At 32.4% G+C, this 12,419-nt stretch overlaps 1 pseudogene across 1 annotated transcript; it reads right to left on the bottom strand.

The window, feature by feature from the left end:
* Positions 1-4,501: 4,501 nt before the first annotated feature.
* On the bottom strand, positions 4,502-10,190 carry LOC149495247 (disease resistance-like protein DSC1; annotated as a pseudogene). Its single transcript, XR_016321209.1, has 5 exons — positions 9,457-10,190; positions 8,066-9,179; positions 7,608-7,901; positions 5,769-6,773; positions 4,502-5,468 (listed from the first exon to the last, which is right to left on the bottom strand). The product of XR_016321209.1 is annotated as a disease resistance-like protein DSC1 (transcript).
* Positions 10,191-12,419: the final 2,229 nt, after the last annotated feature.

The raw sequence follows: 12,419 nt of genomic DNA, 5'->3' as shown, positions 1-12,419 counted from the left end.
AGATAGAGAGAAGGGAATAACGTTTTGAATGACTTTTCGTCTCCAAGTAGTGAACTAATCATTTTATCCCGTAAAACAATTGTTGTTTGCTTTCGTATCTGTTCCTTCACATTTGAAACAACGCAGTGGGCATCAAATTTAGCCTCGATTTCGGTAAATACTATACCAGCAAGAGTTGTCTTTCCAATACCAGCCATTCCCCAAATTCCTATTGTCCAATTTCTACCATTTACATCAGTGTACAATAACAATTTCACTTTCCCGCACTCCGATCGATTCCAACTAACTTGTCATGGTAACTAGCATTTGAAGGCATATGACTTAATATCTCTGAAAGACGATTGACGATTCTCTGAACTAGCATTTGATCATCTCTGATCACAAATGAACAATAAATAGTAAGCAAAAACTTATATATTTACTAGGCAAGTTTTTCCTTTCGGATTTCGACATATTGAAGCTAGTTTTTGGTTTTGTTTTTTTTTTTTTTTTTTTTTTTTTTTTTTTTTTTTTCTGATTGACAAATTTTTGGTTTGGCCATATGTATGCACCTTCTATATCTCATTTAATCTATTATTGATGAAGAGAAAACAAAAAGACAATGTAAAAGCAAACAAGGGAAAATAATAACTTTACTTGATCTCATTAGAAACAAAACCACTTAAGTCGTTGCTGATTATCTTCAGAGCATGGCACCATCCGCCCAGGTTGTGTGATCTATCGCTGTGATCTTGTAAAAGCCTAACAAGTGCCTTTGCAAAATGCCCTCTCAACTCTTGAACATCAGTTGGATCTACACGGTAAAAAACTGGTAAAACCGTTTGTCCTAACTTTTCTCTGCATTCATTTATCACAACTAGCTCGTCCAAGCACCATGGAGAATCTGCATAGTTTTTGGAGAATATGATGACTGAAATACATGATTCTTGAATTGTTTGCTTGAGGGCTGGTGTTATTTCAGTTCCTTTTTGAAGGTTTTCATCCTTGAAGGTATCGATTTCTTTTTCCTTCAAAGATTCAAATAAGGAGAGAAAACCGTCGCGGATGTCTTTGCCTCTGAAATTAATAAAAACTTCGTAGTCATTTAGCCCATCTAGACTTACAGCGCCGGCAAAATATTTGCAGTTTGCCAAGCTTCCTTCAGTTCGAAAATATTGAGTATCTTAATCTTAAAGGTTGCATAAAACTTGAAGAATGGCCAGAGATTCCTTGCAATTTAAGGAAATTAGATTTAAGTGAAACTGCAATAAAACAGTTGCCTTCATCAATTGGAGATTGCTCTCATCTTGTTACATTGTCATCAAGTGGTTGTCCAGAGCTTGAAAATCTTCCACACTGCATTGGCCAGTTACAATCTCTTCACGGCATTGATGTTAGTGGTTGTTTGAAAATCTCTGGGGGAACTTATTGCAACAAGAAGTGGCATACAAACATTGCCATCTTCATTGTCTGGTTTGAATCTGTTCCAGGAACTGATTCTAGTTGATTGTGGTATATCAGAAATTCCAGAGAGCATTGGATCATTAGTTTCATTAATAGAGTTATATTTGGATGGAAACGGTTTCGAAAGCATTCCTGCAAGCATCAAACAACTTTCTAACTTGGTTATCCTTAGCTTGGATGATTGTATGAGGCTTAGATATTTGCCAGAGATTCCAATCTTATTTTCGTTTTCTGCATCAAATTGCACCTCTTTACAATTCGTGTCATGTCCATGCTTTTCCCATGAAGATGAAGATGGATTTCTGTATGTATGTCTTGACTTTGTTAATTGCATCAAATTGTGATAATAAATGAAATAAACAATGTTTTTCTTGATATCATATTCAGCAGATTACAAGCCTATTTATATACATGAATTACATCTTTACAAGGCAGGTGTAGCTAAAAGGAAATACAGTCAAAGTTACTGAATGTAAGGAGAGATTTACTAATTAGCTATGATTTAATTTGATTGAATATTAGTCTCCTTATTTTGCTCACTTTGACATCCCCCTCAAATTGATGGTGATTCTCAGCAAGCATCAATTTGCTCACAAGATAGGAATGTCGTGTAGATGACACGGGTTTAGTAAATAAATCAGCAAGTTGGTTATGAGAAGATACATGCATGAGATGAATGAACTTATCACAAACCAAATCACGAATGTAGTGGCAATTAACTTCAATATGTTTAGTTCGCTCATGGTGAACTGGATTTGTAGCAATGCTGATAGCACTTGTGTTATTTCCAAAAAGCGTGATAGGTTGGGTGCAAGTTATTCCGAAATCTTTGAGAAGCCATTGGAGCCATACAATTTCAGAGCTAACAGATGACATAAATCGATACTTTGCCTCAGTAGAAGATTTTGAGACACGTTCTTACTTTTTATATTTCCAAGAGATAGGAGAATTACCCAATAACACACACCATCCTGTCGTAGAGCGCCGGTATCAACACAACCAGCATAATCTGCATCAGCATATGCCATAAGTGTGAGAGAGGATTGAGAAGGAAAGAACAATCCACGGCCACAAGTTCCTTTTAAATATCGCAAAATGCGATGAAGAGTTGAAAGATGAGGCTTGCTTGGTTGAGAGACAAACTGACTGACAACTTGCCCAGCAAAGGAAATATCCGGACGCGTAGTAGTAAGATAAATAAGACTCCCTACTAAACGGCGATACAAGGTAGGATCGGATTGAGATGAGCCTTCATCACTTTTTAACTTTAAATTTGTTCCATTGGAGTAGAGCAAATCTTTTGATCCGTAAGATGGGCCAACTTCATCACTTATTTTGCTCACTTTGACAAATTGGGTGAAAATGTAGGTATTGTTAGGACATAGGTTCAACCAGCTTGTAGCGTCTCGGCTCGATTCATTCGGGTGAACGGGTGGATCGGGAAGGGATGTTACAATTGAAATTATAGAAATCGCATTGTCACCACATTCAAACATAGAGATATGGTTCCTTTCTCTAATGTTCCTCTAGTTTGAAACAGCTTTGAGAGTCCTAACTTAAGTGTTAATTTGACTGTATTTTTCCCAATTTTATTTTTACGGGGCAGGTGTTCGGAATATATATCCCTGGGATGGAAGTGCCGCAAAGTATGAGATATCAGACAAGTGGATCTCATCTTTCATTCGAGCTGGAGAGGAAGTGATGATATTTTGGGTTTCTGCGTTTGCGCTGTTGTTGATCCCCAACTTCTTCATTCTCATGATCCAGGTTCCATTAAATGTTTTGCTGAATTCGAAGATAAATCTGGAAAGATCCAGGACCTTTATTTTTTCAGGTATGCTGTTGATGCCTAAGATTCAAAACATGTGCTCCTTTGGTACAAATCTTTCGACCGTGAAGAGCATTTCACTTGGGCTTCATTCCACTTTGCTATTAGTAACAGTTATGAACCTAGTTATAATAGGGAAAAGATGATTAAGTGTAGTGTTCATCCTGTATCTCGGGAACAATATAGGACACCAAAACAAGAAATGATTCAAACCAATAAGGATGGTAATGGAGAGCCCCAGACAAGCAAACAGTCGGCGAATGCTGAATTTTGGGATAAGAATTCAAGACCAAGACTTTAATTAAAGGAATTTCTAGTTTCGTGTGTTTCTCTTTGGAATTTTGATTAACTAAACTTCGGTTTTTAATTCAAATTTTAATTATTTGCTAGTTTGGAATTTATGAGGGAAGTATGTAATGATGTGCATGATTCAATGACCTAGATTTTTAAAAGATGTTTGCTTCATTTCAATTGATCTTTAAAACAAATTTTGTAAATTGGTTCAATTATATCAGCAACTCACGTAAATATTTATATTGATCCTTAATCCCAACACTTGGAAGTCTAGTTCCACCCCACAAAAGTGTTTGATGATGTGTCACATTAAATTTTGTAAATTGGTTCAATTATCTCCTGAAGGAATTGATGTTACAGATTGTCTGAAATTCAACGGATTGCCAGATAATTTTGGGGATTTAAAATTGTGGATGTAGCGTGAAGCAAGGCAAGTGGCATAAAAATATTACCATAAAAATAGAATTTTAAAAAAATATATTATAGGACAGTCAAATTAATTGTTACCTTCCAACCTTAATCACCCGTTTTGACAAAAAAGCTTGTGTCAAGTCAATAGCAGCAGATATAATACATTTATGATGAAAAGATTTTTAAATGGCATCTAATTGTATTAGTTTAATTATAAAAAATTGAAATTCTTATTTTTGGTTAATTATATATCTAGATTCTATATTATCAAAGAAATATTTTTAAATGTAAGAATATTTTTAAAAATTAATTTAATTTCATAAAAAGTTATTGATTATAAATTTTTTTATAATTTAATGAATTAAAGAGGGTATTATATTATATAGTTCATAATATTATTCTATGTATTGAAACTCGTAATAAATAAATAAATAAAAAGAAAAACAATAGACTTGATAGGCTTTTTCTTTTTTTCTTTTTTTTTTTTTTTTTTTTTTTTTTGATAGGATGATATAGCATCACAGATCCAAAGAAAATATTTATGTGAGTTGCTGATATAATTGAACCAATTTACAAAATTTGTTTTAAAGATCAATTGAAACGAAGCAAACATCTTTTAAAGATCAATCTATGCTTCCCTCCAAAAATCCAAACTAGCAAAGAATTACAAGCATTTAGGATAACTACAAACATGATTAAAGATCTTCCACCAACTGCAACAAGCCCTTAAGATACAATGCCAACGTACAACTGCAGAAACTTGGAAATAGATTAGCTATTATGAGCGCTAATAGCCAAGTAACAGCCAATAAAAAGCTGATTCTCTTCAATGCTGTGATGTTGTGATTAAAAACTGAAGTCAACCAAAATCCCGAAGTAAAACACAAGAAACTAGAAATTCCTTTACCTATTGTCAATTTCCATTTGCCATACTAATTGACCTTAATCAGAGTCTTTGTCTTGAATTCTTCTCCCATAATTCAGCGTTTGCTGCCTGTACTGTATCCTTGTCTGGTTCTCCCTGATACCATCCTTCTTGATTTTAATCATTCCTTATTTCGGCTTTCCTATATTCTTCTCCATATATAGGATGAATGCCACAATTGATCACCCTCCCACTAATGACTTCACCTTTTCTCGAATAATTTAGAGAGAAATAATCAACATGGAATGAGACTCGAGTGAAATTCCGTTCATGATCAAAAGATTTATACCCAAGGAATAAATGTTTTGAATCAAACTTAGGAAGCCTACAACATAGGAAATAAAAGTCACAGCCATACTGATACATCTTTCCAGATTTACCTTGAAAGTTCACAGAACCTCTAATGTTATATATATCCAAATCAAAATCTTGGAAATCTATAACAGCGGCAAAATAAAAACCCAACATATGATCAGGCTTTTCCAACTGAACTGAAAGATGAGATCCAGTCGTTCGATATTTCATACTTTGCGGCACTTCCACCCCAGGGATACATAATCGATGGCCCTGCTCCATGAAAATATATTTTGTTAAAGAATATCATAATTAATTAACGATAGAGCTGAATTTAAATAGCTGATGAATGAGTAAATGGATAATTTAAACACAAATTTTTTTTATGGTAAGATGATATATAGTTCAATTTTATTATGTTTATCTCTATTCCCTTGTCAAAGCATAAATTAATTATGAAATTCACAAGTTAGGAAAATAATCCATTGATGTTTATCATCGAAAATCTTAATTAACATTTTTTTTAAAATAAGGACTTCTTTATTAATTTAATATTAGAGAAAGGAAACATACGTTCTGGTCTTGCTGTGCTGAGAACAGAGCTTCCGTAATTTGAAGACGTACATTATCACCCAATTTGATGCAGTTACCAAAATTAAGTTGAATGCCATATGCTGTTTCTGCTTTGGGAAAGGACGAAAATGATACAAATTCTAAAGAGGTGCAATTTGATGCAGAAAATGAACTTGTGCCTGGAAGCTCTGGCAAATATCTAAGCCTCTTACAATCATACAACATAAGAGTGCTCAAGTTAGAAAGTTGTTTGATGCTTGCAGGAATGCTTTCGAAATCGTTTCCATCTAAATGTAACTCTTTCAATGAAACTAATGATCCAATACTCTCTGGAATTTCTGATATACCACAGTTACCCAGATAAAGCTTCTGTAGGCTATTCAAACCGGACAACGAAAAAGGCCATACCGTCAAACCTTTACATCTATTAAAATTCAAACGTTCCAATCGGCTCAATTGATTGAAAGAGGATGGTAATGTTTTTATGCCACTTCCTGTTGCGTCAAGTTTCTTCCGAGATTTTAAATATCGGAATTTATTTGGCAAAGTGCTGAATTTCGGAAGTTTCTTCCTGTTGTGTTCAAGAGATTGTAACTGGCAGTCTGGAAGATTTTGAAGATTTGTACACCCCCTTAACGATAATGCAACAAGTTGAAAGCAATGTCCAATTGATGAAGGCAATTGTTTTATTGCAGTTTTACTTAAATTTAACTCCCTTAAATTGCAAGGAAGCTCTGGACATTCTTCAAGTTTACTGCAACCTTTAAGATTAAGAATCTCAAGATTTTCTAACTGAAGGAAGCTTGGCAAACTGCGAATACTTTCACAGTCCTCTAAGTGTAGCCCAACAAGCTTGGTTGAATATTTAAGAGATGAAGGAATCTCAATTAAACTGCTACAACTTGACAAACATAATACCTCAAGGTTTGGGGCTTGAAATGGGTCCGAAATTCTCAATAAAGACAGAGAGCTGTGGAGGTTCATAACTTCCAAACTTTTAAAAGGCTGTAATAAAAAGAGCAAAAAGATGAATTATTAAAATTTCATGTTTTACATATATTTGTTATTTATCGGAAAAAAAAAATAATTTCACTACTCATCCAATGGTGGAACCACGGAGTGGCTACTGGCTAGCAGGGGACCATGGCCCCCATGTCTAAAAAATTTTATCTTATATATATTTTTTGAGAAAATGATCAATGTGGAATGTAGCTTGTGGAAAATCTCTTGATTGTTGTACCTTGTAACCAAGTCTGATATCTTATTAAAAGCATAATTTATATTTATATTTATATTTTTAGTATTCTTATTATTTATTTTGAATTTACAATAACTAAAACATAAAGCCAAATACTCACAAAATAATTATTTTACAATTCAAAAGTAGTTATTTATTTATTTGTTTATTTAATCAAATAATACAAAAAATAAATTCTAAAAATTGTATTTTCATATAATTTCCTGTACACATACCAAAATTAAAATAAGCCAATTTAAAGTATGAAGATTAATAAACTTATGTCTAGATAGTTTCTATTTGTTGTTGCTGTAAGGGTAAAGATTAACACATCTTCTGATATTTAAATAAGTCAAAGTATATTCTCAACATTTGAATTTCTTCAGTTTAAGAATAAGCATTAGTTTAATGATTAAAACATATTATTTCTTTTTATGATACTCTTTTGTAATCTCACTTTATAAATTTTCGCCCCTCTAAGTTTAAATCAAACCATTTTATAAATTTTAACTCAACTAAATACAAGTTGTTATCAAACTACATCTTATTATGTTATAAGTTCATTTACACCAAATACAAATATTAAAGTTTAGGAAATATACCTTATTATTATCTCCATCCCACAGTTGTTTGAGTTGGCTGCCAGGCAAGTGAAATTGTACAAGGTTATTTGGGCAAAACTTCAACGGCAACGATTTCAAAGGGTAATTGTTCCAATAGAAAAATCTTAGCTCTTCTGGAAGAAATAAATCAAGGCCATCAGGCAAATTACATTGGAAACCATAGATTCTGAGGAATCTAAGATTAGGCATCTTCATGAAAGTTTTGGTACTTATCTCAATACGTCGTTCATTATACATCGTCTCAAGCGAAATGCACTCAATCTTATCAGTTCCCTGATAAATGAACAACAAATGAAAATAGGTAATTGAGTATAAAATATTTAAAAATAAAAGCTATTGGAATCATCACTAATAATGTGGAGCGGTAAGTTCAAATTCCAATTATTCAAATATAAAAAAAATAACAAAAGAAAAATGTAGCAAATTTTGCTCCTTACTGTATTTGTTTTGAATACATGAGAAATGTCCTCAGTATTCCACAGCCTACTACGTCCTCAAGGCTGTTTGCATTCCTCATTTACAATCTCCTTTCCCATTTGTTGTAGTAAGTTATGCATTTCTACTATAACATAATTACGTTCACCGGTGATGAGAGATTTATCAATGAGACTCCTTATTCCACATCTCGCAAAGAAACCAAAACTTTCTATTATTTTTTCAAGCTTATTTACTGTAATTCCTTTTCCAAAGAAACATGCAATATCCAGAAATATGCTCTGCTCATTTCTATCTAACCCATCATAACTTATTTTTAGAACATCTTGAATTCTCTTGTTCGGGATGCTTTTCAATTTGAGCAACTGGCTCTCCCAGTACTCTTTCTCCTTGCCATAAAGGCTAGAGCCTAAAACTTTTAGTGCTAATGGATTGCCTTGAGTATAACTTGTCACCTGCTGGGATAGCACAACATATCCTTCTTTCGGTTCATTTTGATGGAAAGCGTGCAAGCTAAAGAGTAGAAGAGCTTCCTTATAACTTAATCCCTTAACCTGATAAATATGTTCTTCATGACAAACATTTTGAAGTACTTGTCTATCTGTACTAATTATAATGATTCTACTTCCCTTACGGTACAAAGTACTGTTTCCAGCTAAAAGATCTAAATCGTTTGAATCATCAACGTCATCAAAAACAATAAGAACTTTCTTTTTTTGCAGTCTTCTCATAATCCAATCATCTAAAACTAAAAGTGGTAAGCCTATTTTTAAATATTCGTCTCCCACTAGTGAACGAATGATTTTATCCCGTAAAACAATTGCTGTTTCCTTCCTTATCTGTTCCTTGACATTTGAAACAACGCAGTGGGCATCAAATTTAGCCTTGATTTGGGAAAACACTGTACCGGCAAGAGTTGTCTTTCCAATACCAGCCATTCCCCAAATTCCTATTGTCCAATTTCTGTCATTTACATCAATATCCAATAACGATATTACTTCCTCGACACGCGAATCAATTCCAACTAACTTGTCATGGTAACTAGCATTTGATGGCATATGACTTAATATCTCTGAAACACGATTGACGATTCTTTGAACTAGCATTTGGTCATTTCTGATCACATATGAAAAACAAAAAGTAAGCCAAAACTTATATATTCTAGAATAGAATCAAGTAAGTGTTTTGAAAAACTGGGTGGGTAAATCCAATGATTGAAGGAATAGGAGAAAATGAAACAGAATTTTAACAAGAAAATAAAAATAAGTGAGAGTTCAAAGGAGTACATATCGTGACTAAAAGCCATCTATCGTGTGCGCAAGATTGATCTATTATTGATGAATAGAAAATAAAAAGACATGGAAAAGTGAACAGGGGAAAATGATAACTTTACTTGATCTCATTCGAAACAAAAGCACTTAAGTCGTTGCTGATTGTCTTCAAAGCATGGCACCATCCACCCAGGTTGTGTGAACTATCGCTGTGATCTTTTAAAAGCCTAGCAAGCGCCCTTGCGAAAGGGCCTCTCAGCTCTTGAACATCAGTTGGATCTACACGGTAAAAAACCGGCAAAACTATTTGCCCCGACTTTTCTCTGCATTCATTTATCACAACAAGCTCGTCCAAGCACCATGGAGAATCTGCATAGTTTTTGGAGAATATGACGATTGAAATACATGATTCTTGAATTGTTTGCTTGAGGGCTGGTGTTATTTCAGTTCCTTTTTGAAGGTTTTCATCCTTGAAGGTATCGATTCCTTTTGCCTTCAAAGATTCAAAGAGAAAGGAGAGAAAACCGTCGCGGATGTCTTTGCCTCTGAAATTAATAAAAACTTCATAGTTATTTAGCTCGGAAGGGGTTTTCTGGGAAGAGGTTGAGGAAGGAGAAGAAGCAGCAATAGAATTAATAATAAAAGAAGGGGTTCGCTGGGAAGAGGTTGAAGCAGAAGAAGAGAAAGAAGAACTCATAATGGAGAATTCCAATGATACAAGAAGCCGTAGAAGGCGAGTTTTATAAAACGTAGAAGAGTATATATAAAGCTTAACCATTGAGATTTGAGAATCATCATCACAGAAACTTCAAAGAAGCTTTAGGAAAGTGAGTGAGCGGAAGTGGGAAAGAGAGAAACGTGAGGCGATGCGAGAGTAAAGCAAAAAAGAGAGACAATTTAGCGCGTGTGAGCGGATCTCATGTGCCGTGTTTGGCGCTTCGCTTGATGTGTCTAATTACAGTTTATTGCTCACTTGTAAAAGTTATTTCAATTGAATCCAATTGCTGATAAGTATAAAAATCATAGTACAAGTACTGAGGAAAATTGACCTCACAATCATAATCTAATAATTTTTTATAAATGATAATTAGATAATTATGTAACTCTTTGTTATAATTTGAAATTTTCAAGATTTATTTCAAGCATAAAAAATATTATATTAATTTATTTATTTAGTTGCTCAAAAATCAAACAATCCACCGTTAACGTGGTTAATGTTTAAATAATCAAAATATAATCACTTCCCATTATACACATTAAATTTATCATTTGAAATGATATAATGTATGATAGGTAACTTATTATATAAATTTACTTTAATAGATTAATTATTAATATATATATTCCTCGATCCCATAATTTTAATAGGCAAAAAAGAAAATTATTGAGAATATTTTGTATTTATACATGGAAAGAGGGAGGAAAAGGGGGAAGAAAGATACAATATGAACACCATTATTGCAATAGTCAAAAAAGAAAATTGAAGGAAATATTTTATAATTATACATGGAAGGAGAAAGAAAGACATAACACCATAGGTTACGTTTATTTTGGGAAGACATGATGTTTTTTCTTGAAAAATATTTTTCAAATGATTTTTTTTCGTCATTTGTAATATTTAAAATTAGTTAAAAATATTAAAATTTTAACTCATAAGACCATAAAAATATTAATAATAATATAAATTTTCTATTTTAAAAATTTTATTGTTAAATATAAGAAGAATGCAAAATTTTAAAACTTTCCTTAAAAATGACTTAATTTTCCTTTGACCAAGAATAAAAAATTGTAAAAAATATTTTCATACAAATTATTTAACAGAAACAAATGGAGCCTTAATAGATCAATATTCTCAAACTTCATCTCATCTTAAAGCTACGTCTTCTTCCTCTCATCGCTCTCTCCTCTTTTATTATATTGCTACATCTTTTTATTGTTATTTTGTTATATTCTTCTCTTAACAATGAAATTTCTTTCCCTTTAAGAAACCCTAAAAATGCTTATAATTTTAATGAAAACAAAATAATAAATTACAAAGAAGTTGGGAAGATGATAAAAAATGGGTCTACCACACACTGTTTTTTGACCTTTAACAAAGCGATAATTTTTTTTAACTAAAAAGATACAAACTTTGACTAAATTGGACATATGGATGTCCTATGTATATGTTCACTTGTTCCTTTCGTCGTTTCTTTTCAACCAGGTTGACTTATCTTTACAATGTTATATTTACTATTTTGGCCCACTATTTAATTATATATGGTACAAATTTTCTCCGTTCAGTCATGAATTACCGTAGAAATATCTTTACAATTTCATAATAATTAGCAAATACTTTTGTGTTTGAAAAGACTCAGAACTCATTCTCCTCACAGTTATGTGAAAAGATTAACTAAACCACATTGCTATTTTATTTTTTGGTATAGTAAAAAGACATGTGTAATCTTTTTTTTCTTTAATCGTTCGTTATTAGATTTATTAAATAAATATTATCAATAATGTGTTAGTTGAAATAGTAAGTAACTTCAATCTTCGAAAAAGTGAGAACACAAGTTCAATAATCGAAAAGCGTGCTCTGCACTTTATTAGGAGCGCAAAACAACATTTACGCTCAAAGTGAATTACATCTCTCGATTATACCCAAAAAAAAAAAAAAGAATACAGTGAGTATAAGTGACTATTAAGTAACGGATTAATAGCAATAGCACGATATGATTATTTTTGGATCCAATATAGGCACTTCAGCGTGCATGAGAGTTTAGCTCAGCCCAATTTGTCCCAACCCCTAACTTTAACTGATATTACAATAGGCAAAAAGGCCAACCAATATAGATTTGATAATCTCGTAGGCCGAACTCATATATGTAAGATCCTTCATACTGTAAAATTTGCAAGTTTATCCTAATAGTTTGATTTAGTATTTTTTTAAAAAATCTAATATATTAAATAAAATTGAATATTTTAACTATTATGAGGTAAGATGAATTTATTCATCGGAATTCAATTTTTATGGAAAAATATTTTCCAAGAAAAATAGAATTCCAAGAAATTATTATAAAAAAGTGTAATTATCATAACATAATTA

Source organism: Jatropha curcas, chromosome 6, assembly GCF_041381405.1.
Source record: "Jatropha curcas cultivar XTBG-Jc1 chromosome 6, XTBG_Jcur_1.0, whole genome shotgun sequence".
Taxonomy (NCBI): domain Eukaryota; kingdom Viridiplantae; phylum Streptophyta; class Magnoliopsida; order Malpighiales; family Euphorbiaceae; genus Jatropha; species Jatropha curcas.
Note: the sequence above shows the minus strand (reverse complement) of the source record. Positions and strands in the feature narration are given on the sequence as shown.